Here is a 27882-nt window from a genome sequence, read left to right as displayed (position 1 = left end):
CGAAACGAACGTGTCTGTGCAAACAAAACACTAAACTCGGGTAAAATATGATCTCTGATATACTACGCACGAAAGAAGCTCCAAATTTAGAATGAAATATAAGATCTCGTGATGTCGACGACTCCTTAAGTGCTTGTCATGTGATGTAATTGTTGGTGAAATTATTATAAACGCCCTTTAAATTTTGAATTCGGTAATAGTAGCGTAAAAATGAGTGAAAGAGTATGAAGACAACGCAAACAAATTGGAGAAGATTATCAAACGTTATGCAGATTTTGTTTGAAAAATACAAGTTTGAAAATTGATATATATCAAGAAGAAGGGCTTCAAAGAAATATTCGTAGCAAAATACTGAAATATATCTCGCTCGCTGTAAGTGTTCGTAAAATAATTGGTACTTGTTTACTATCCTTGGGACACATTTATTTATTTTTACAGACGAAACTACTTACCGTAATAAGTTCCTGTAGCATTGTCGAAAATCGGGAAGGTGTTTTGTGTGATGTGGGAATGGTTCGTGGGGCTATCGGTCAGCTACCGTGCATAATGGTTCGTGGGGCTATCAGCCAGCTACCTGAGCTATATGGCAGCTACCCGTGCATAATGTACAATTTCCATCGTTTACGAACACGATAGTAGGTATTTTTCGGTGAAGAAGGTTGAAACACTGCATAGCCACAACGTGAGTCAAGAGGTGCCCACCATATTGTGTTCCGGAAGCGAAGAAAGGAATAAGAAAAAGCACTCAGAATGTGAAAAATTGCGTTTGTTTTCGTGTAAAAAGCATAATGGCACCTTGAACTACGAGGGGTATTCATAAAGTAAGAACCGTTTGCAAATATTGCCGCTGTAGCGCTGCAGTCGCGACCGTGTGAGTTCCTGTTGACGTCCTTCATCCCTTTGCTTCATCTGTTAGTAAGCCACAGGCAGTCGTGGGAGCAGGTCATGCTTTTTCTTCGTAGGTTTATGAAGGTTTGAAATGTTCAAGAAAATCAATCGGCTCGCCGACTGTGAAGTCCGGTCTGTGATTAGTTTTCTCAATGCAAGAAACGTGAAACCGGTAGACATCCACCGTCAACTGTGAGAGGTCTTTATTTTTGATGTTTAAAGAAGGCCGTGAGACAGTTCACGATGAGCCAAGGAGCGGTCGGCCATCTGTTGTGACCAAGGATTTGGTGCGTGCGTTCGACGCGGAAATTCGTGAAAACAGATGCTTCACAATATCGTCTCTTTCCATGGAATTTCCACAAATTTCAAGAAAACAGTCCTCTACGAAATTGTGACATATCGCCTGGAATATCGAAAATTGTGGTCAGCGTTTCGACGAGGATGATGACATCGAAGCATGAGTGCATGGCTTTCATCACAGGCGGAAAAATTCTATGATGATGGGATACAAAAACCAGTGCCATGCTATGACAAATGCTTGAAAAATGGTGGAAACTTGCATTATAGAATTATTTTCCTGTAGTTGACGGTTATTACAAGCATAAGAAAACAGTTTTTCTTTGTGACGTTTCAGGAGAACACACGCTCCTTTTATCAGACATTTATCATCTTTAGTCAAAATGAAAATAAATGTCTGATGAAAGGAGCGTGTGTTCTCCTGAAACGTCACAAAGAAAAACTGTTTTCTTATGCTTGTAATAACCGTAAACTACAGGAAAATAATGGTGGAAACTACGTAGAAAAGTAGTTTAAGGTCTGTAGAATGCAATGCAAATAAAAAAGGTACAAAACTATTTTACTTTATTTCGTACACCCTTTCGGTACATACTTTCCGAATACGCCTCGTATGTTCCGCAATACACAATTGGTAAGTACGGATCATGCGAAGCATAAAATATCCGATTTTAATGTGTCTCCAATCTATGGAACTGTTACCCTATTCTGCATTGCAAAACATTGTTTAACAAGGGATTTCGCTTTTTTTTTTTAATGAAATTAGTATCTATTGTTGACATATCGAGTAATTATTCTGGATCGTATAACCATCCACGAATAGTCGCAAAACCATTCACGATAGCTCCATGCACCATCACGGTAAGGTAAGGTTAGGTTGGGCAATATAGTAAAAAAACTGTGCGTTTGGGAACACTTTCCGGGGATTACGTCATCAGATGCTTGCAACATCCGGTTCAAGTACATGGACGGAAATGCAAGCAACAGCTTTCGTGCATCGGACGGACATTATTATAGAAAAATACATGATTTAGCGGCCAAATATTGAAAAATGCAAGAAAACACTTCTACGACCTTCCGAAATGGCACAGAAACTCAATTCCGTAAGTACTTTCCCATGTAAATTTGAAGAAATACATTTCCCGGTTATGACATTTTTGCCTATTCGGTACTAATTTACTATTCCACAAACATTCTTCATTTTTTCACAAGAAACTACTTATGGTAATGAGTGTTTCCTGTCATGTGGGAATGTATCATAGCGGAAATTCATTATTTTTGTTGAAAATTAATTCTCCGGCGCACAATAGCCTTTGGCACGTACACCTTCGTAGATTATCGCACAGTTTGTTTTGTCGATTGCAGGGATTCCAACCACAACATTGTTTTCCGAAAAGATAACTTGTCATAGATGCATGGTAAAATTCATACTGGGTGTGGAAGATCCAGTGGATTTTATAATTGGGTACTTGAAAAATGGGTAGCCCCACAAACCATTGACGGATAGCCCGAAAAACCATTCACGCATAGCCCCCATTTTTGGCAAGGCTAGGTTATGTTAGGCAAGCATAGTTAAAATTTTGTTCGTAAAATAATGCGAAGAAGCTTAAAAAAAAATTCCACTTCATGAGTATTTTTTGGGTTACGAAGGTTGGAAACACTGCATCGACAAAACACAAGCATGACGCACAATGATCTAAGAAGGTGTACGTGCCATACTGGGTCTTACGCAAGTGAAACGACGCAAATAAAGAAGTACTCGTAATGTGAAAAATTGAAATTACTCTCATCAAAAAAACGTGAGTACACCTTCAAGAGTGTTCTGCGAAGCAGATGTTAAAAGTGTTAAAATGTTAAAAGTGACAAAATGAAGAAGTTACATGTGTTTGTGGAATACTAGATTTTTACCCAATTTTTACAAATAGTGACTTGATGCCCTATTAAATCATGTATTTCCCACGATTTTTTCAACTTCTATCAAAACAATTTGCATCACAGAGCAAAGTGGCAGGGTTCTAACAGGAGATCGAGCGCGTATCTACTGTCACACGGGAGCCGCATCTTCAGTATTTGTCGTGCAAGATGTGTTTTGAATTTCCAAGCTAAGTGTGCATCATTGGCATTTGTCGAGCGAGAAATAATGGAGCTCAGTCGTTAGGGCATCTGACTACTATGCGAGAGACCCAGGGTCGATCCCCAGCAGGGGAGAATTGTGATGTTTTCCACCTGTTCAAACTGTTCCGGCACCCACCCAGCGTCGTATCAAGCTGGTACCTGGAGGAAACTGTGTGCGTGTGTGTGTGTGGGGGGGGGGGGGGGGTTGAAGGTAGTCAGGAGCATGGTGCTGATCACATCACTCCCACCGTCGGCCGTGATCAAGAAAGTATGGGGCCCTAACTCCAAACCTCCTAGATGCCTCCATGGCGTGGTGCTAAGCACAGGGGAGCACTTTACTTTTACTTCCTCAAAAATCTGTTCTAACATATCAAACTGTCACGAAAATACGTAGACCATGTGACCTACAATTTAAAATAATAGTTTAAAAGCACAATGGAAGTATTAAGTTTGATATATTTGGCAGAAAAATATTCTAAAACAAAAATGCGAATTTTGAGAAACGTAACACTAACAAGTAAAAAAAAAAAAGGTAATACCAATTTTTGGTGCCATAATATATCGGTAGCTGTCACGTGAGATTGATTGATTTAAATTTTTTGAGTGCTTCGCCACTTATGGTCATTATGGACCCTTCAGTATATACGGGGAAATTTCCATTATCTAAAACCCTTACCTTTAAATTAAAAAGGGGGTATGGAAAATAACTTTCCCAAAATAACTTCCAAGATATCAAACTCTCACAAAGAAGCGTAGGCTATACAACTTACAATTTGAAACAGTAGTTTAAAAACACCGTGAAGGTATAATTTCAGGTATTTGCCAGAAAATACGCTAAAATGAAAATGTGAATTTTGGGGAAAATAACACCGAATAGTAAAAAATAAAAATATATACACCAATTTGAAAAAAAATTAACAAAAAGTCAAGGTCCCTACCGATTAGGCATAAATAATACAAGAATATCAGTAGTAATTTATTGCATTAGAAACAGTGAGTCCTAACCTAATTTTCGGCATAATCACCACCGTTGTTCTGGCATTTGTTGTAGCATTGCACTAAATTTTGTATGCCCATAGCATATATGTCTGACAGCAAAGACTGGAACTATCTCTACCGCAGTGTAGCTGTCAAATCCTTGTCCTACCAGAAACCTCTTCAGTTAAACAAAGAGATGAAAGTCTGTACATGCAAGGCCAGGGCTGTACAGGGAGTGGTCCAAGATCTCTCACCTGAAGTGATACAAAGGGCCTGCATGTACTCAGCTGTATGGGGTTGTGCACATTCAATTGGCCTTCTGTGAATTGTCTACACCATGATCTGACCATACTATCGCTCACGACGTCCAGTCTGCACACCTCACACAATTGCTGGTGGCTCTGTGCCAGATTCTGAGCATGCAAGAATCTGATTACTACACGTAGGCTGCAGCGCAGTCGGTGGGAGACTGTATGAGAGCTGCAATCTTTAACCTAGAACTGTCCTAAAACGGTTGCATTGTGACTGTACCAGATTACAGCTACCTACATGCCACTTCTTCCTGCCCACATGTGTGTGTCGCTCTCCGGCCACTAGTACTGCGTACAGGCACCATTGGAGCTTTTTTCAGGATGCCCCTCGTATATGAACTTTCAGAAGCTGTTATTAACAGTGTTTTCCTGTTTTAATGTTTGGTTAGCTATATCAGGTACCTATACAATGCAATTCTATAAATTGCTTGCGTCAAATTTCTAATACCTACATACCCTTTTCGCCAGCAATAATGGTATAACTGCATGTTGTCAGTTTTGCAGTACTTCACTTGGATATACTTTACTGAAGCAGAAATCCCACTGATAATGTAAGGAAATGTGACACATTCTTTTGTACAATTCAATTGTTTCACTTATATGCAAGAGTTAAGTTGTATGCTTTACAGAGAAGAGAGAAGTAGCTTTATGCATTGAAAAATGAGTCCTCACTCATGGTTCTTGCAAGCAGAGGTTCCAAACCTCAGTGGAAATATCAACATATAATACCGAGAAAGGATAAGGAGACTGATAAATTACAAAATGTATTTCTTAATCAATCACTCTTCACTCTAATCTCATTTAGTTCTAACTTAAAAAATGATCAAGTATTTTATTTTAAACTTACTGCGTATAATAAAATTCCGTATTCCTTCTCTAGCTTGTAAATTGTAATAATTTTCCAAATTCACTATTTTGCAGTTTGAGTTCAATTCATAGAGAATAGAGAAATTAAGTTAATTTCATAGAAGATAATATTGGTACTTAACAAATCCATACCTGGATCTGTATGAGTTTATTATTTCCAATTGCCAAAACATCGATTTAGTTTAGTTTGTAATTGTCAGGGAAAAATGTAAATTTTGTCCTGGAAAACCTGGAAAAGTCAGGGAATTTAATTCCTGCTTGTTTGTAGCCAGCCTGGTGTGATACTGCAATGTCATACAGCTTGTAATCATCCCATTGCTAAACAAAGGGATCTTTAGAACCCAGAAGTACTTGGAACTGTACAAGGGAATCGTGCACCTATCGGACAAGGTGCCAAACTTTGGAGGTTGCTGCTTTGTAAAAGAAAGATTAAAAATGAAAACATAGGCGATTGCTTTTATGCATTGAGCATGGTGTTAGAAGAAACAGGACTACAATTAAATAAATCCAAACATTGTTCTATTCCTCTTTTTAATATATATTATCCACCTTTTCTTATTGTCTGTATTTAGCCTTTTTATCTCATGAATGAAATATGACTCAGGTGTAAAACATGGTGACATTTTGGTAATTTTTGAGTTACAAAGTAAAAATAAAATGTGACATCCTTCAATTTTCGAGTGAAAATGCCATGTCATACAATTTGCATTGGACTAGAGAGACTAAACACACATTCAAAAAAGAGGACAGAGCATAGTGAAAAGGGAGAACAAAGTCTTAAAAAAAAGAGGACATCGTAAAAAATGGCAACTCATTTTGCCCTTACAATTTAATCAATATATAAAAAAAAACTACCAACACTTTGCTCACATATAATTCTAATGATTTTTTCAATAATTTCCTCTTACCTTTAAGCACAGAAAGCAATCTCCTAATCTATTCTTTAACACTTGACAATCATAACTAAGACTATCTATAGTTTGAAGCACAGAATATTACTCTTTTTCCAATTATTGGATATTAGAACAAAATATCCTCGTAAGTGAATGCAAATGTAACAAGTAAACTTCACTTGGAACTTATTTCCAGAAACCAAATTTAAATTTTAGGTACTTTAGATTGGGTCAAGAAATATGATTTTAATCTGCTAAAGAGATAGGTTTGGAAGTCAACAAAGAGAAAACTAAATATATGCTTACAGGTAATAATCAAAATCTAATTATTGATAACAACTCGTTTGATACAGTTTCCAAATTCAAATACTTAGGAGTAATATTAACAAATGAAAATTATATTAAAGAGGAAATAAAAAGTAGGCTTAATTCAGGAAATGCATGTTACTTCTCTCTTCATAAACTTTTGTCTTCTCGTTTAATATCTAAGAAACTAAAAGTTAAAATATACAAAACAGTAATTTTGCCTGTAGTATTATATGGATGTGAAACTTGGTCCCTTACATTGAAAGAGGAACATAAATTGAGAGTATTTGAAAATAAGATCCTTAGGAAAATCTTTGGACCTAAAAGGGATGAGGAGACAGGTGAGTGGAGAAGGTTACATAATTTAGAACTACATAATTTGTATTCGTGTCCAGATATTATTAGAATAATTAAATCAAGAAGACTTAGGTGGGCAGGCCATGTGGCACGAATGGGAGAGGAAAGAGGAGTTTACAGGATTCTTGTTGGGAAACCTGATGGTAAGAGACCTGTAGGAAGGCCAAGAAGAAGATGGAGGGACAACGTTGAGATGGACCTAAGGGAAATCGGTAGGGATGGAAAAGTATATAGATCTTGCTCAAGATAGGGAAAGATGGAAGGCCTGTGTTGCTGCAGCCATGAACCTTCGGGTTTAAGAAGGCTAGAGAGTTAGTTAGTAATATGATTTTAATGCCAGAAACATTTCTAGCACTCTTTCAACAGCAGGGTAAAGTGACAGCCACCTTACAATTAACTTCAATTTGTTTCTTCCATCCTTTAAAAAGCTGGAAATTTTCTTACAAGATCATTGTTGAATTTACATTTTCGCTTCGCTATTCATAACAGTAAATATGACTTAATAATCACTATGTGTTTCTGTATCGCATACGTATGACTCAAAAATGAATTGGCCACCCTCTGTGGCAGAGTGGTTAGCACACTGTGCCACAATGCCAGAGGTCCCGCATTCGAATCCCAGCCTGGGCTTGGGTGTTCTTTGTGAGTGTCCCTTCATCAAAATCATCTCTCATCCTCATCTTCGCGATTAGCCAAAAGTGGCAGAAAAGAGAATTAAAATAAACCATAACAATCAATCGAAAAGGAACTGCTCAGATTATGTGTGTATGTTAAAACTCTCAGATTACTAAGCAACAAGTTAGAATAATTCGTACTAATGACTTTTTTTTGGTCAGGATGGGAATTTTTTTTAAAATCCAGACATGCGGGATGGGAAAAATTCACTATCTCTCAACCAAGCTGGGAAATGTTAAAAATTTCTCAACACTGTGTTTTTTTTATTGAAGATATAAAAGCCAAGACATTTACAATGCAGAAAACATCAAGAATTATCCACTTTTAAACATGAAAGTTTGTAAGTTCCAGACTACTCAGGATCCCGAAAAGTCTGGAAATCATTCCCCAAAGTCGGGATCGGGATGGGAATTTTGTTTTTTACCAATCCCGGTACAGACTTTTCTGGATCTCGCACATCCCTACTAATGACTCAGTCGGGAAAGTGATAGTCTTCAGCTCCCAGATGCTAGGTGAGCATTGCTCGGATACTTAACACACCCTAAGTGATATGATGATTGTTACGTATGGAAGTATTCGCTATGCAGCACATTTGCTGCACTCTTTCCAAAAAAGGAGGACATTTACAAATTTCTAAAAAAATCCACCCGCACGCCAACAAACATCTAAAAAGGAGAACGTTTGGTCACCCTATTTTGGACTCAGTGAAACCTTCTGAAATTGGTAAACAGAACACTAAAATAAATTTATCTACAGCAGCGGTTCTCAAACTTTCTTCTCATTGTACCCTTCAGTCGTAACTAAACATCTAATGTAGCCCCACCATAGGTTTTCTCTGAATCATGTGTTTTGGGGAATTTTATGGCAACCGGATTGGTGGGGCGTTTTTCATATGTTGGAGGCATGTATCTGCAATAGAACAACATGGCATTCAGGCTGTATGTGGAAAGATGGTAAACAAATCAACATTAGAATCCCACATTTATTACTTTGTTGGGTGTTCCTACGTTTACAATCCTTATGATTAGTTACAAGAATAAAAATGTGAAACGTATGCTCAGAAGTATACAAAGAACTTTATTTTTCATATAATTTTCCTGAGTTATTGAAAAAAATAAAGAACAAAAATAAGTTTGTAAAGAAACTGTGAAGCACAATGTTGGAGTTTTTATTGCAAATCCCCAGAGTTTGTTGTGAAAAGGATGTGCCTGCCTAGCCTTGATGTCTGGTTGTGCACCTGAAACTTTCATGCGGAGATTCGGCTCCAAATTTAGTCTATTATAGATTTCGAACAAGAATTTTATTGCAAAACATATGAAACAAAGATAAGAGTGTCAGTGACAAAATCAGCCTTATTTTCCTGTTGAGCATTAAAGCTATGAAGCCTGAAACAACGAAATTGCTCTGCACACTTGCAGCAAAAATGTTGTCGTGTGGGTATTCTCGACCTTTCTCTTCCGAGCTGATTCGAACCCCCTTCAGGTTGTTAATGTACCCCTGGGGTACGCAACGCGTACCACAGTTTGACAACCACTGAATAGCTTCAAATAACCTTTTTCTTCATGAACTCGGAAATGACCAAAATGTCACTTCCCATGTTTTACACCCGACCCCTTCAATTGACACCAGCTTATAAAGTAATAAATTGTACAGCACCTGTATTAATCACACACATTATATTTTCATTACTTGCATTGTGGCCGCAGTGGCTCAGTCGGTAACGTGTCTGACTACCATGCTCAAGGTCCCGGGTTCGATCCCCAGCCGGTTCAAATCCGGGAACTTTTCTAACGTTGGAAGCAGCCCCGGTGCCCACCCAGCGTCGAATAACATGGGTACCTGGAGGAAACCCTGGGGGGTAAAGGCGGTCAGGGGCGTGATGCTGATCACATCACCCCCACTCATGGCCGGATCAAGAAAGTGTGTGGCCTTACCCCCACACCCCCTATACGCCTTCATGGCATGGTGCTAAGCACAGGGGAGCACTTTACTTTCTTACTTGTACATAATCGCCGTGTTTTTAATTGATCATGGTACTGATGGCTTACAAATTTTCGAACAGGTTTCTGAAGATGACTTCCTACCAAAGTTTGTGTGCATGACATGTGTGGAAAAATTGGACGATTTTCAGGACTTCCGAAAAATGTGCTACGAGTCAGAGAATATTATAAAACACTATGTCTCAGTGCAAGAATGCAATGTGGGCAAGCTACAGTGTAAGGTAAGCACTATGTTCTGTATTCCTTTGTGAAAGTCCCATCCTCAGTTTTATGCAGTCATTTATCCATCATGATCAGCCTAAAGTGACACAAAGTAAGAAAAATGCAATAATAATATATTTATTGTATTGTGAGGGTCGTGACATATTGTTCCGCCACAAGTCATTACTGGACATTGTCTGACTGAGGTTTTTGTGGGAAAGTAAAAGATATTTTGTTATTTTTAAAAATATATGATGCATAAATTTATCACTATGTCAGTGTGAATGCTGGTAAACACTTACTTACACCCCCTGCCCCTTAAAGAAGTTATGGAAATTAAGAAAATTTCAATGCTGATGAAATTGATGGTCCAAAATGAAGAAGTGAAACTATTAAACATCAGAAATTAATGCCCAGTGTAATTCACAGTGTTGCAATCTTGCAATGATTCAATTGGTAACACTGGTTACGCACGTACCTAACACTATGATGCCAGGTGACCTGGGTTTGAATCCCAGCCTGGGCATGGGTGTTTGTGAGTGTCCCTTCGTCAATTTCATCATATCATCACTCATCTTCTCGATTAGCCAAAAGTGGCAGAAAAGCAAAGTAAAATAAACCAAATCAATCAAACATGTACCTAACAAGGAATTAACTCAAATTATTTTCACATTTGATGTCAAGAGATGTGTACCTATTTATTTTTACTTCATTTTCAGTTACAGCATAGCTTCTAATTCACGAGTAGAATTGTTTTGCAGGCTTCGAGCTCCTCATCCTGCAAATGGGAGCTAGATTATGAACAGTGATCAGAACGCTACATTTTAAAAGTAGCTTCGCTACAGCTACAGCTACTCTTCCAAAATGTAGCTTCGCTACAGCTACAGCTACATTTACCAAAAAGTAGCTCGCTACGCTACTCCTGTTCGCTACTCGCTACTTTTTGCGCTACTTCTGCATAAAAAAAAACTTAAAAACAACGATATGGGTATTAAAAAAAATCCCCTACTACTGGTAAATAGATTCTGTTATTCATTATAATGATTCCAGTCATTTGATAATTTTTATAGCAATGTTACTTCAGTTACTTATTTTACTATAGTTTTTGAGAATATGCAAGTGGCATATCAATTCAAATTTGATATATGAATATTGCAAGTAGGGTGTTACCCAAATTACATAATTATTACAATTATACACAAATAAAATTTCATAGAATTAAGTATTTATGTTCACATCAACATATTTTTCTTGAGAATAAATATTTCATTATCATTCTTCCTCGTTCTCACAATTAGCCGAAAGTGGCAGAAAGCAACTATAGATAAGAGAATAATTAAATAAACCATTTATCCTCATTGTCATGATTGAGAGAAGTGGAAGAATAGATGAGGAGGTAAACAAAGGAGGACAAATGAATGGTGGTGGACTATATCAAAGCGTTCGAAGATTAATATGGAATAGGGATGTAGCTATGAAATGCAAGAAGGTAATATGTAACACATACTATGTGCCAATAATTACGTATGGAGCAGAGACTTGGACAATGACATAGAGAGACAAAGAAAAGATGCAGACAGTGGAGATGATTTTTTTAAGAAGTATTGTGGGGAAGACTAGAAGGGATAGAATAAATAATGAGGAGATTTGACAGACAGTGGGTGTAGTGAAGCTTCAGGACATAATAGATCAGGCACAGATGAGATGGTTCGGATACACGAGGAGGATGTATGCAGAAAGACTACCAGTAAGAGCTTACAATGCACAAGGAGTGGGAATAAGGCCAAGGGGGAGACCAAGATGTCGGTGGAAAGAGCAGATAGTGGAGAGTGTTAGGAGACAAGATTGGAACACCTTGGAAAGAGAGGAGTTGTGAAAGACCAGGAAAAAAATGGAGAGGCTTGACTTTTATGCCGACCCAGCCAGAGGCAGGAAACAGCGAAGGATGATGATGATGATGTCATGATTAGCAAAAGTTACAGAAAAGTGACGCAAAAGTAGGAGAAATACATAAATTTGAAAACTATGTATATTAACTAAAGAAAATTGTCGTTTCTGCAGGAAAGTCAATAACTTGTACATACCTTTTGCAATATGATAAAATTATTGAGGAAACGGTCATGTAAACCTGAGTGTTCTAAACGTATTGTAATTTTAAAATTTGTGAACAAATACTATCTCAAAAATAACTGTAATTCCAGAAACTCTATCATTCTTGTAACAATAATTTCTTGCTGGTGAGATCTTAAATACTGACGATGATCAATGCTGTTAACGTACTGAGCCATTTATTGCTGGCACTATTCCCTTGTCAGTGCAGTGGAAATTCCATCGCTCGTTTTTGCACTGCAAGTTGTGTTGTGTGTGCACAGCAATTAATGACATTTTGGTGTCTCTAACACCATGAATATCCACAGGATTTGTTCCGGGAGTGACGCAAATGAGGCACTTTTTTCCAGTGATCAGCAAACGAGGCATGTTTCTCTCCAAAATAGCGATGCAGCTAAAAAAACGTAGCTGTTAGCAGGAATATATTCATATATGTAACTTAGTTATCTGGATATCTGAATTCTTCAGATACTAATTAAATAAATTACGCAGATATATACAATCTAGATAATCTGTATCTCCAAGTAATAGACTGTCTTTATGAACCTCCTGCAACATTAAGGGTTATTGTCGATTTTTCTGACACTGTTGCCACATTCAAAATTCACCTCAAAATGCCAAGAAAAATGTAGCTGTAGTGAAATTTTCGCTACAACTACAGGAATTTTGTAGCTTCGCTACAACTACAATTTTCAAAATGTAGCGTCGCTACAGCTACAAATTTTGTAGCTAGCTACAGTAGCGACGCTACAAGTAGCTCGCTACTTCTGACCATTGATTATGAAGAATCCTGCTTGTCACTACCACATGATACAGTCCCTGAATTTGTGAGTTGCTCAGGTGATACTGAACCTCAAGATGCTCCTGATAAAGAAGAGACAAGTGAAAATTCTTGGTAGACCAATCCATTGACAGATGTTGAAGCTGAGCTAGTAAAGGAAGAGGTGCAGATCGATGCATCTGACGGAATTGATGACAGCTCCCACCAGAAGTACGTGCAGAGTGCTGCTGAGATGAGCAAGTTTGGACAGGAGGAGACTGCACATTTGGATGCAAGTGATGATGTGCAGTTAGGTGCTAGTATTTCCAAAGACAGTGGCATTGCTGATATCGTACCAGAAGAATTGGGAACAGCTGCACCACAGACTGAAAGTCTGAACCCAGTTGGTGTGGAAGAAATGTAAGCATATGACGTTCACAAAACTTGAAAATCCTTACTACAGTGAAACTTCTTTCTAAGTAGGGTGACCATATGTCCCATTTTGACTGGGACAGTCCTGTTTCAGAGGTGCGTCCTGGTCGTCCCATCGATATTATTAAAAAAAACACTACTTGTCCTGTTTTATAAAAGTCTGGGAGTTAGGTTGAAAATCAAATCTAAATTTGAGAGATATTTCATGTTGGAAATAAATGTTGATTTTTAAACTAGCATCATGGCTACACCATGGCAAAACAACTCTATTGTTTCAGGCACTTCGAAACAATCAGAATGTTCCATTTTCATCGAAAATGTTTGATGAACAGTTGTACTGCTTTGTGTGTGTTCTGATATTTGTAGAGCAATGAATAGGCATAGCCAAGAAGTGTACATTTAGTTTCAATACAAACCTGCAACAAGAATTTAAATTCCTGCATCCGGACACAAACAGAAAAGGCCCCTGGTCACCTTTACCCCCCAGAGTTTCCTCCAGGTACCCACTTTATAGGATGCTGGGTGGGCGCCAGAACTATAATTTTATAATAGCCCTAATAATTTTTTTCATAAAAAAAAAGAGGGGGCTGTAAACTTATCTTCTTGGGATGTCCCATTTTTGGGTCAAAATATTATGGTCACCCTAATTATAAGCAGCTACAACATATTTGTGAACTAACCATTTGAATAGCTAACAGATATAGGATTACTATTAAGTTATTGAAATCTACTTAATATTGAAGGCACAGTTAGGAAACCATTCGAATTGCTACTTCAGTTGGAATTGAAAAATAATTCCATCATTTTCAGAGAGAGGTTGTGCAGGCATTCAAGTCTTTCCAGAACCAGAAAGATTTTCTTTAGTGGCCATGATTTTATATTTACCTGCATAAAAAAATGAATTTTTTAATGTGACATGCATTTACATTGCACAAAATGTTGTCTTTACCCCCTGCTCCAAGTATGAAGTCATAACCCTCCAGGATGGAAAATTCTGTGTAAACACCAAATCCAGTAGCCCCGCTATTTATGAACCTCCTGCAATAGTATTATTCTTGACATTTTCCCACGCTGTTGTGTTGCCACATACGAGGGTGAATCAAATATGAACGAGCCTTGATTGGCTAAGCGTCGGAATGGGTAGCAGGGTATGACTGGGCATGTGCTGCTGGTAGGTGGGGCTGTTGTGAGTCAGGAACCAGAACAGCCGGCGTGTCGCATGCTTCGTTTAGTAGCTCTCACGATGATTGAGCAGAGTGTGCCAGTGTCTGTTGCGCAACGCATAATCATCAAGTTCCTCACCCAGGAAAACGTCAAACCGGCCGAAATTTACCGGAGACTGCAGGCCCAGTTTGGGAATGGTACCCTCTCGTGGGCAAGAGTGAAGGTGTGGTGTAAGGAATTCCAGCAAGGCCGTGAATGTGTTGCAAATGAAGTGTACCCCTGTCGTCCTCGCACCAGAGTGACGAATGACAACATGGCTCGTGTTTGTGAGCTTGTCCAACAGGATCGCCGAGTCACTGTGAAGCAAATTGCGGCAGAACTTGGTGTGAGCTATGGAAGTGTCCAATCAATCATCACAAAGCACTTGCGCTTCCGCAAAATCACAGCTCGGTGGGTTCCCAAGCTGCCGAATGTTGCTCAAAACGATGACCGAGTTTGCATTGCTCGCCAGCTTCACACTCGTTGTGACATGGAAGGGGAAGCGTTTTTGCATCGCATCGTTACCTGTGACGAGACATGGGTGCATCATTACACCCCAGCATCCAAGCTTGCCAGCATGGAGTGGAGGAGGAAAGGCGAAGGAAACCCCGTGAAGGCCAAAGTTCGGATGTCTGCGAGGAAGGTGTTGGCCACGGTGTTTTGGGACTGGAGGGGGATCCTACTGGTGGATTTCTTACACAAACGTCGGGCCATCAATGCACCCTACTACTGCGGCCTCCTGGATCAAGTTAAGGTGCAGTATCGACGCAAACGACGAGGCTGTCCCATCCGCCAGGTCTTGTTCCTCCACGACAACACCAGAACCCATACAGCAGGTGTTACGTGACAGAAACTGGTGGGAATGCACTGGAAACTGATTCCGCATCCACTGTACAGCCCAGACCTTTCACCATGTGATTTTCACCTCAAAGTAGCACTTGGGGGCGAGCGATTTGCGACCAATGGTCAGGTGGAAACCTTTCTGAGCAACTGGTTGGCTACCTGCCCAGCTTCATTCTACGAGAACGGCATCAAAAACCTACCACAACGTTGGGAAAAATGTATCACTAAGGGCGGAGACTATGTAGAAAAATAGGATGTGGCAATGTCTCTCTTTCCTTCAATAAATTTTGTTTTTCCGCACAAGGCTCGTTCATACGAGGGTCACTATTTATATTTTGAGCCTAACAATGAAAAAACAGGAATTTGGCATTGAAAACTGCTTTATTGTTTTTCGAAGTATTCTCCTTTATGGTCAATACACTTTTGCATTCGTTCGAACCATTTGTCAAAGCAGTTTTTCCAATCTTCTTGAGACACCTCCATAATATGGTTTTTGAACGCATCAACGGCATCTTCCGCCGACGAAAATCGTTGTCCACGCAATTTATTCTTGACATTCGGGAACAAGAAGAAGTCATTGGGTGCCAAATCAGGACTGTACAGTGGATGACCCATCAATTCGATTTTTTGACTGTTCATAAAGTCGGTTGTTAGACGAGATGTGTGACAGCTGGCATTGTCTTGATGAAGAATGATCCGACGGCGTTTGTTTGTTTTCGTATTTGACCGAAGACCTCTGGCAAAAAAATTGGTGTGTACCATTCAGAGTTGACCGTTCTACGTTCCTCTAAAGGAACGGTTGCCACATGACCAGTTTTCCCGAAAAAAACAGGCAACCATTTGTTTCGATGTGCTTTGAGCGCGAACAACTTTTGTTGGATTGGGTTCATCTTGAAACACCCATACAGTCGACTGCTGTTTACGTTCTGGCTCATATGCATATATCCCTGATTTGTCACCTGTTACAATCTTATATACGTCTTTTGAAGCACCACGATTGTATTTATTGAGCATTTGTTTGCACCAATTGACACGAGCGTCTTTTTGAGTTTTTGTCAAATTGTGTGGGATCCAACGAGAACATACCTTTCTCACAGCTAAATGATCATGTAATATTTTTAATATGCTGGTGGAACTAATGCCTATGGTTGCCTCAATCTCACAGTATGTCACATGACGATCTTGCAGTATTAGGTTTTGCACAGCATCAATGTTTTCTTGAACAACAACTGATTTTGGACGACCTTCGCGAATCTCATCAGTGAGCGAATGGCGGCCACGATTAAATTCGTTATACCAGCGTTTCACAGTGGCAAAGGATGGGGCTTCATCGCCAAATGTGGAAGTAAGTTGATCGATGCACTCTTGTCTTGATAATCCACGTCGAAAATCGTAAAAAAATCATCGCACAAAAATGTTCATGAGTTAATTCCATTTTATTGTTGTCGCGCAATCTCTAAGGCAACATAAACAACACAAATGAAGCTATTGACAAAACATTTGAAGTACGTTATGGTCAATAATGCCAGACAATTCCATGCAAACGTCAAATCGCGCCTAATTTCAATCAGTGTTGCCAAGGCTCAAAATATAAATAGTGACCCTCGTATTTGATTCACCCTCGTAACAAAATTTACCTCAAAATGTCAGGAAGAAACGTACTGAAGTGAAATTTTTCTACAAGAATTTTATAATATAACTAGAGCTAAAATCTTTAAAATAAACTATAGCCCAGATAGCATGTAAGTTAACTGCAAGTTAAATAGACATTCGATTTAACTTGCAGTTAACTTACATGTTATCTGGGAGATTTTTTTAACTAGGTACGGTAGTACACTTCTTGCAACCAGTGTTTTTTTATTATAATTTTTTTAATTTTGTTGCTTGTATTTTGGTATTATCTATGTTATTTTTAATTTTCCTGTGCTGCTGGATGGATGGTACTGGCAGGATGCAAATTGACAGGGGAAAATATTCATCGAATGCTGCCATGACGATCTAATAATATCTTCCCACGACACTGTGTGTGTCTGAACACACATTTAATTCTTTTCAATCTATTCAATTTAATTTGATGCCTTTTGTTAAAATTTGCTTTTCTAAAACTGAAACATTTCTCAATTTGACTAGAGATTTTTTTTTGTTGGAAACACACACTTCTCCAAATGTTCGGGCTGCAGTAAAATATTTCTAAATCCAGAAATATTTAATGCTTCAACATTGCACTGGAGTGTCAGCAGCTCTCCCTACTAGACGAGCAACAGTGTTAAAGGATTGACATTCTGACATATGCGAGGGTCAATCAATATTTATTGAGATGCTGGTCTTCATCATTAACACGTTCTCTGCCAGGTTGGTCATAATGACCGAAGCATGTGGATTTCCTAGCGTGCCATCGGTCACAAGTATAACAATGATGCGCATAAGGCATGGGGAGTCGAGTGCACATAAGTATTTTGGAAAAAAGAGAAATTTTTGAATTTGTGAAATAAAGTCCAATAACCACTTTGTTGGAGGAGGAAAAATTGGTGAAACCAACCTGGCAGAGAACGTGTTAATATTTGAATAAGTTATAATTGAGTAAGTTGGTGTGAAGAGTATTCACCTTACGTTCCACGAATTGCCATCAGGTGGCCAGATGGAATTACGTCGTGTGTGTGATCTTGTGTACAATGTGAGGTGATTGTCATGGTGAAAGGTGACAGCTGCAGATATTCACAGACTTGGTGCAGTGTGGTGAACAGTTGTTTCATGTTTGGCTACCCGAGTTGAAAAGCCATTGAAAATATGGAAGCATGATAATACTCTTGGCCAAAGATATTCTGCATTAGCCTTTTGTTGGGAAGCAGATGGCTATAGTTTTGGTGGACCCTGAAAGTATGATGCTTCGAGTTACGCAAACCAGCTGAGGCTGTAAGGGAAATAGTTACACAAAGTCGTGCTGCTTTGTGACAGTGACAAGTTGTCCATGAGCATCCACATGGTAGGACATTTGAACTTTTCGTGGTTCACTATTAAACAGTATATTCACCATATATGACTGTCCAAGTATGCTTCCTTCAGCAAAATGAAGATGAGTGTGTTTGAGCATCCCTAAAGAATGCTTTGCTGCCTCCATTCTCAAGCTTCCAGATTGCTGGGAACTGTGTGCAGAGTATGCTGAACAGCATGCAGTAAATTTTCTGTTAGCACCACCACATCCTCACTACACAGGTAAGTTTCAATCAATATTGACTGACCCTTGTAATTTTAAATATTAAATTATAAACTAACATTATACTGAGAAATAATTATAGAGAATATTTATGATTCTGAGTGATTAAATTGTAAGCAGAAAAGCATTTTGAGAGGTTGGAAACACTGCCCTGGGTAGCAGTCCACCTGGAAGAAATCATTGTCCAGTCTCAACCAGGGTCGTTAAAGGTCCAGGAATTTTAAATAAATTCAATTCGGGTCCAGAAGGGAAAATCAACAAGCATGAGGAGCCTTTTTTTATTTAAAGTATTTCACTTTGGTCCAGGAACCTTTTTTCCGGATCAGTTTAAATAAGGTCCAAGTTCCATATTGAAATGAAACAATATGCAACTTGGACCGAATTTAAATTGTGCGAGAAAAAAAGTTTCCAGTCCTGTTGCAGAACCCATTAGAATTTGTGGGTTCCTGGACCTGTAACAACCCTGGTTGTTATGAAGTATGAAACGTTTAGGCAAAAAGTATTGAAAATATCTGAAAATACTGTCCAGGTTCAGTATCTGCAGCCACCTTGACCAGTCTCAATTGATAAAGTATCTCTGTTCGGTCCCTTCAACAGTCAATAAACCTCAGGTTTATTCAAAAGCTTTAAAAAAAATGTAAATGATTAAATATCATGGGTTCTTGGAATTAAATATGAGACTGTTCACATCACTTTTACTATGTGGTGGATGTCAAGTACGTGTGTAGAACTACCAACACAAGCTGTATACACTTTCAAGAAACTCCACTATTGATAGTTCTGGATACGTTTTCTGGCATTTGGAAAGTTGTATGTTTGGTTAGGCACATATGATGATAAAAGTTAATGTTCTTTCAAGAAATTAGAACCTGTTAATATGTTTTTAAAATTACATTTGAATACATACTACTTTTCATAAAATACAGTTGATTTGTACGTAACCAAGCTATACGACGCACGGTTTTAGAAGCGATATCGGGCGGAGTTACGGAGAGCGTGTCCTTGGCGCCCAGCCAATAGCAGGAGTGCAACGTTGTACAGTTAGGAAACTGCGGCGAGCAAGTTAAGCGCCGTGTTCTGTAATTGTTTTTGCGCGCAAGAGGTTCTTTATAAAACTCACCACTTTAAGGTTCATCATTGCATGGGACACGACATTATGAACCTGACTGTCCAAGTCCCATGCATTTGCGTCGCCCACAGCCGGAGATATAGTTTCTCGAAGAAACAAGGGAAACAGCGCGTCTCTACACACATACAATGACCCTTCGTTTTCCTTCAGTGTTCCGTCTGTTTTTTTGTTTTTTTTATTTGCCAACTTGTTATGAACCTCGCTGAGTTGTGTCTTGGTAAAGCTATGGGTGTCAAATTCGGCTGAATATGAACAATGCCCTTCATTGTCATGAGCGTTTACGAACATTGCGAGTCTGAGTCACTTTCAGTTCAGCGTTTTCGTAACAAGGGCGGTGTAAGATAATTGTACTCGTACGCCACGAAGAAGTTATGAGACGATTCAATATGGCCCTTATTGATTGATTAAATGTTGGTTTATTTTACTTCGCTTTTCTGCTACCTTTGCCTAATCGCAAAGATGAGGATGGATGATGATATGATGAAATTGATGAAGGGACACTTACAAACACCTATGCCCGGGCCGGAATTCGAACCCGGGACCCCTGGCGTCGTAGCGCTCTGTGAAATCCAGCCCTTATGTTCGATAGTTATGCAATAGTGTGTGTTCCGCGAGTGTTACTTAATAATTTCGCGCCTGCGCCTATGGTGGATTGGTTAGCATATCGCGCTACGACGCCAGGGATCCCGGGTTCAAATCCCGGCCTGGACATGGATTTTGTGAATGTCCATCAATTTCATCATATCATCACTCATTCCCATCTTCGCAATTAGCCAAAAGTGACAGAAAAGTTAAATAAAATAAAGTAAATCAAATTAATAATGTCGCTCTCGAAACCTATTACAAGTAGTACAGGCATCAAGGGTAAAATATTACGTTCACAAGACAGACATCTAGTGTATTCTTGCTCAAGGAATTGGCGTCGGAAGAAGTGCGTGCTGAAACAGTGTTTTCTCCAAGTCGAGAACTTACGGCTAAAGTGTGTGCTGTCTGTGTGCATACTGTGTTGCGTATTATAAAACAGGGTAACGTATCTACATAGAAATCGGTGAACCCCTATTCAAATCTTCTGGGAAACATGCCAGAAAACAGAAACGAGAGCGATGATGATGATGACCTTGCAGTTCCTCTATAATAAATACCTTCAAACTTCTTTCAGGTACGAGTTTCTCTTATATGCTGCAGTGATATGATATAATCCATTCTACTCAAATATCACGTGCATGCATTATATATAAAAAGCTGAATATTGGACGCGGCGAAAGCTCTACGTTTCCTTTCCGCTAGCAGTTGGTTTGACAGCAGCGCGACAGCACTGGCTGCGTATTGGCTGAACTCATGTTCCTTCTAAAAGCGTACGCCGTATACAACAATGTCACAGAAGTATAAATTTCATGTCGTTACAAAAACACAAGGCAAGTTTCAAATACGAAATAGGATAGGCAGGCATGGGGGCGGTCAGTCTCGAGTTGCGAGAAAGACGAGTTTAGCACGGCGGTGTCACAGAGAAGGCAAGGAAAGGTGGCATGCAATCAGAGGAGACAGGTTTGCTGCAGTTGTACAGAACATGAGATGCATTTTCTTTTGTACGTATTCACAATATGAAAGTACACATATTAAAAAAATGCCGATAGCTGACATTTGTCATGTTCCATAATAAAAACAGAACAGCGGTTCCTTCAGTGAACATTTTCAGTTACTACTGGTCGGACATGAAGAACAGAAAGAGGAAAAGTTACATGCTTGACAAGAAAGTAAAATTTGCGCGGGAAGTGGATGCTAATCCACATAAAACTTAAGAATCAAACTTTTAGATTCCTTAATTTACCACTTTGTGACAGACATAACCTGTATTACGTATATCTTGTTCCTCAAAATAGACACAATTAACGTATTTTAATAATGATATGACATTGTATCTAAATTTGCTTTGTAAGTAATTCTCAGTTATACGTGTTATTTTTTCTTCACCTCGACATATAACTCTGGTTCAACTGTATTAACTCTACTTGCAGGTAGCAATTGGAATGCGGTGAGACAAGAAATACTCGTTTGCAAATCCTCAACACCTCGAGAACAAGAGTATCAACATCTGTTTGTTCTGCAATTAGAAATGATGCATCCAGCACTGAAGGTATCAAGAATTTCACCAATAGCTTTTGCCTTAAAATTAACAATGGAGTACATACTGGGTGGTCCAAAAGTCCCGGAACAGTCAAATATCGTGAGAAATACACATCGAATCGGGAAAACGAAAAAATACGTGTTTAATAAGTGAAAGAAAGCTATTCAATGATATTACACTTGATTCCCCACCCCCGCCGCCGAATCGTGCTCCTATTTCAAAATCTACTGTTTATCTAACCGTTGATCGCTTCGAAAGTACTGGAGCAGTCAGGGATGAACCACGACGTGAAGACCTAAAACTGCTACAAACGATGAGAAATCTTTGGAAGTTCTAATGCATTTCCCAGAAAATGCCCATACTTTGAGCCGAAAAGTAGCTCAACAAACCAAAGTAAGTAAAACATCTATCTTTAGAATTGTGAAGTCGCATCGATATCATCCATACAAAATAAAACTAGTGAAAGAACTCATCGGAGACTACTATGATCATAGACTTGAATACTGCGAGGAAATGATGCTACGATTTGACACAAATAATCTATTTCTGTGGTGGACTTGTTTCTCCGATGAAGCTACCTTTGAGTAGAGTGGATCTGTCAACTGGCATTGGGCCACTGAGAATCCCCACTGGATGAGGGAGCATAGTACACAGTACCCTCAAAAAATTTAACGTTTGGGCTGGAATATTGTGTAATCATATTATCGGGCCATACTTCATTGATGGCAATTTGACATCTGAAAAGTCCGTTAATTTGTTGACGAATGAGATAATACCTGAAATACACAAACTATCGTTGGGGATGCATTCGCGAATGTTTGGTATCAACAAGATGGAGCTCAAGTTCATTTTGCTTTAATTGTTCGCAATGTGCTGACCAACGTTTTCCCTGACAGGTGGATTGGTAGAAGGGACACCATAGAGTGGCCACCGAGGTCACCCAATTTGACACCTCTTGATTTCTTCTACTGGGGATACTTGAAAAGCAAAGTTTTTGAAACCGAACCCAATGATATCGAGGAATTGAAAGACAGAATTCGTACAGTGTCAAATGCAATTAGTCTGGAGATGTTACAGAATGTTTCCAATATATATGTTATTGGGTCATTTTCTGGTTTTCGTACAATTCAAGACAAGAAACAACATTTTAATTCTTACACTAAAAATCTTACTTGAAGGTTCATTATTGTAATTGATTTCAGGATTTTCCTATTATTTACCTTGGAGCTTAATGAAAATTCATCGTGTGAATACAATGAAAATTCATCGTGTGCAAATATAGAGGAAGAATTAGCCACATAATGTCAAACTGTAAGGATTTGTAACGTTGACTATATATGTTTTTTTATTTGATTTTGGTTAACTTTGACCTTGCACATTGTTTTATTCTTACTGGCATTAATTAAAAATCATTTACTATTCCTAAATGTTGTACGTAACATATGTTTAGGTTTTCCTTTAAAATAATAACTATTCACGTTTGCAGCCAAAACTCATTTGTAGGATACAAGAAAGATTTATTTTCCAACTAAACTTAAATTTAATTCTACACGAATTTAAATTACACACACACTTAAAATATGTAGAGTTTCTACTTTTGCTTTGAACAATCAAACTCAACCTGTGTGCTTTGAGATTTCTTAGAGGATGGTATTTAATCAATATAGAAGGTAAACAACGCATGTAAAAGTTTTGTAATAAGATATCTACGTGAAACACGAATACCAAATTCCTAGCCTATTCTATACTATGCTTGACATAAGACATAAAACATCTTCCACAGCACCAGGCGTAATCACAAAACCAATCACCACTGAATTCCTAAACATTCCAGGAATAGCGTAAGTGAATCACAGAAGCTTTAAAATTCTCCACAATGAACCTAAATATTGGTTCAGAAAGTAAAATATAGCCACACTAAATCGAAATGTACTTATAACAAAAACTTGATCCACGATGCGTTACCATAGGTTAGTCAATAACCAACTTTAAGAATACAGTGAAATGTGTCACAATCTTCCATGTAAATCTAAAATCTTTACAACAGCTTCATTAAAAGTTGCAACTGCTTGAATATGTACGATGTAACACAGTACATGAATTTAATACAAATATACTTTGTAATGTACATCCCTTGAATTTATACGATCATTTTATGAGTTAGCCTCTGATCATGGACTAATGGCACCATCAGTTTAGGGCTGTAGTTTTCATTCATGCGGTTAGATGACGCTAGAAACTTCCATCTCCAACGGATACAGCAACTTCCGTATCCTCTAAGTGATCTCCGCGTTCGCCATGGCATATGGGGCTGGGTTATTCTCATATATATAATCCTTGCCTGTAGCATTAAAAGATTCCTTTGTGAGCAATTTTTGTTACTTTTCTCATTATTGAGATCTAGTATGTCAACTATGAACAAGGACATATTTAGAGGGAGGGTCCGGATCCCCCTAAAGTCTTACCCATGATGAAAATAAACTTGTTTAGCATTTGTTGTGTAATGGAGTGTTATTTATTTCCACCAAACTTACTGGAAGGCAAGGATTATTAGATGGGCATTATATAGCTTAATGTTGGTACCAAAAAGGTATGCACACACCACTAAAATAATATGCATAAAATATTAATCAGGAACTTTACTTTTCGTCAACTGAATTTAACATCGTTTTTTGTTGTTCAATAAATATTATTTATATTTTTTACATTAATATCCTTGCCAGGACAGTTGTTTTATACAAATTTTGGTGATCTTAACTACATATAACTGCAGATATTCATTAACTAGATTATATCTTTTTAGGTAGTCATGTAATAAAAAAGGTAAAGTGCTCCCCTGTGCTATGCACCACATCATGAAGGCATATAGGGGGTGTGGGGTTATAGGGCCCCACACTTTCTTGATCACAGCCGAAGGTGGGGGTGGTGTGATCAGCACCATGCCCCTGGCCAACAATTTGCTTATTGTGAAGAGGCCTATAAATTTTATTAACATTTTAATTTGTGTTTATTATTATTATTATTATTATTATTATTATTATTAAAACTCTTGGTTCAGACACCCCCTGAAATTTGTTTCTAGATACGTGCCGGATTATGAATGGTCAAGAAAATAAAATTGATGATTTTTATGTACTTTATATGTGCTAAAAAATGATCGAAAACAGGTCACCGGTTTATTTCATCTGTAATTACCCATTAATTTGATGTATACTCTCGATGTGTAATTGTGCTTGGGTATGTGTGTTGAAAGGTTCATTGATATTGAATAAACTACATGTATAGAATTTACAATTATTGAATCTCTTTGCAGGTACCCACTGGAATGCACTTCAGCAGTAGGTTGCCCGGTGCTAATGCGCAACAACTCACAAACATTAAAACTTATTGGTTTTATGGTGTCGACATCAGTTCATTCTGTAACTGCGAAGGATGCAAGTGCTTCCCATCCTGGAAGGGAAACATTATCCATTGAAACTTCAACCCCTCTGTCTTGCAATGGAGAGAACAAAGTTGGGAATTCAACCCCTCTGTTTTGCAATGGAGAGAACAAAGTTGAGAATTCAACCCCTCTGTCTTGCAATGGAGAGAACAAAGTTGGGAATTCAACCCCTCTGTCTTGCAATGGAGAGAACAAAGTTGGGAATTCAACCCCTCTGTCTTGCAATGGAGAGAACAAAGTTGGGAATTCAACCCCTCTGTCTTGCAATGGAGAGAACGAAGTTGGGAATTCAACCCCTCTGTCTTGCAATGGAGAGAACAAAGTTGGGAATTCAACCCCTCTGTCTTGCAATGGAGAGAACAAAGTTGGGAATTCAACCCCTCTGTCTTGCAATGGAGAGAACGAAGTTGGGAATTCAACCCCTCTGTCTTGCAATGGAGAGAACAAAGTTGGGAATTCAACCCCTCCATCTTGCAATGAAGGAAACAAAGTTGGTAATCATCTTAAAGTTAGAAAGACACGTAGGAGAAAGAAATTATATGCATGCCCAACATGCAACAAACTATTTAAAAGTTGTGGGTACATGGGGATTCATTCAAGAGTTCACACAGGAAAGAAGCCCTTTGTTTGCTCACTGTGCGATAAAGCATTTATAACTAAAGGCAATCTTCATACACATGTGGTAACTCACACAGGAGAGAGGCCATTTTTATGTTCATCATGCAATAAAGGATTTAAAACAAAAGCACATCTTCTGACCCATTCCAGAATTCACAATGGAGACAAACAATGCATATGTACGATATGCAACAAAAACTTTTGGAACAATGTAGATCTTGAAGCACATTTCAGGATTCATACTGGGGAGAGACCGTTTGAATGTTCAACGTGCCACAGAACATTTAGTCGTAAGTGTAATATGAGAAGACATTGCAAAGTTCACAGTGCGGAAAGCCCATTCATATGTTCCACTTGCAACAAAGCATTCAAATCCAAAGTAACACTAGCAAAACATGCAAAAATTCACACTGCAGAAAAGCATTTTGCATGTTCGATATGCAGCGAAGCTTTTAGAAGGAAAGTACATCTCAAAGAACATTTTCGAATTCACAGTGAAGACAAGCCTTACCCATGCCGAGCATGTAACATATCATTTAAAAAAAACATCAGGTTTAGCCAGACATACTATAATGCATGCTGTGAAACCTTATGTGTGTAATGTATGCTCTAAGGCATTTAGTACAGAAGAAGAATTGAATTGTCACTCCCATCTTCCATGCATGCAATAATAAATATATATTTGTATGTATATAATCACATATATGGAATTTTTATACATTATAGTGCCTATATTGTAATATAAATACTTTTAAGATATCTAATTTTCCATTATATTTCACTATTCAGCTTATTCATTGTTCTCACTGACGCAAAATGTGATATTTGAATATTTTTAGCTTAAAAGTAAATATATTTGCAAGACACAACTGTTTACAAGTTGGTCTATACAATAATTTGTAAAGTACAGCAAAAATATGCTGCAGCTAGTGATTTTCATGCCTTTTCTAAATATTCTCAATACAATTCTGGAAGTTTGAATAAGTGCATATATGTGAAAATGTCATTGGAACTCTTCACAAACGATGACATCATGCCAAAAAAAGCACTTATGACACATTTATATCCAATTGTAATCGATCATGCTACACGTTCACAATTTCCTTACTGTAATTGTGTTTTTTAAACCCAAAACATCCAGATAATCCTGCAGAAAGAGCTTTTTAAAATACAGCAACATTTTTAATATAACAATGTTTACTCAGAAACTTTGGAAAAATATCTGCTGATGATTTGTAATGTCAATACATTTTATAGTGACTATTTTAAAGTTTTTGTAGTTATAAATCCATCCTTAACTGATGATTGGATTGGATTGATTAGATTGATTTGGTGTTTTAAGTCCACTTTATGCACAGTAAGGCTAATCGGGACTGGACCTACAGTTTAAAGTGGGATCCGAACCACTTGTGCCTCCACCGGGTATCGAACCCGGCTTAACTGATGAGAACTGAAAGTCTGCTTCCAGTATTCCAATATAAATAGTAACATTTTGCAATAAAAATTTCTTTCTTTCCTCTAAGTTACCTAAACTTGGAGAATAGGAGATAACTTTCAGGTTGTTATGGGAAATTAAGAAGGTGCATTAAAACCAGTTCAAGTAATACAATGCCGGGGGTTTCAGATTTCAATATCACCATGGCTGTGTGTCCTTTCGTCACTCATCCTCATCTTCACAATTTGTCAAAAGTTGGCAGAAAAACGAGATAAACCAAATCAATCAATCAATTGGGCAAGATAAGAAAGTGATTCAGGCCTCTGCAGCGAGACAGCATACTTAGTTTTTACCAGTAGCCTAAGTATTAAGGCAACATAATACTGGAATGATTGGCAGAAAATAATTTATTACACTGAGTGTGCAGGACAGGATTGGTACGGGATTATTTTTTAATCCAAGTTTCCAAGTTTCAGGATGGAAAAATTTCACTGCTTGCCAACCAAGTCGTGAAATTTTGAGAATGGGAAATGTTCCAAATTTCCCAACACTGTAAAAATATCTAATTCTACACACAATTTTTACTATGAATGGTTGTTTCTGCATTTATGAAATAATAACTAACAATTTCAGAGACGTTTCAGGCACTTACAATGCAGAAAACAGAGAATTAACCATTTTTTTAAA

At 38.2% G+C, this 27882-nt stretch overlaps 1 protein-coding gene and 1 long non-coding RNA gene across 2 annotated transcripts in view; one reads left to right on the top strand and one right to left on the bottom strand.

Annotated features, from left to right (window-relative positions):
• The window catches only part of LOC145980581 (F-box/LRR-repeat protein 5-like), a 59132-nt gene that overhangs the window by 10580 nt on the left and 20670 nt on the right, over nt 1–27882 (bottom strand). The window lies entirely within an intron of this gene.
• Nucleotides 5–10688, top strand: LOC145980582 (uncharacterized). Its single transcript, XR_014440857.1, has 3 exons — nt 5–372; nt 9747–9905; nt 10647–10688. It is a non-coding gene; the product is annotated as an uncharacterized LOC145980582 (long non-coding RNA).

This window comes from Lepisma saccharinum, chromosome 28 (genome assembly GCF_977018435.1).
Source record: "Lepisma saccharinum chromosome 28, izLepSacc3.1, whole genome shotgun sequence".
Taxonomy (NCBI): Eukaryota; Metazoa; Arthropoda; class Insecta; order Zygentoma; family Lepismatidae; genus Lepisma; species Lepisma saccharinum.
This window is presented reverse-complemented; position numbering and strand designations above follow the sequence as displayed.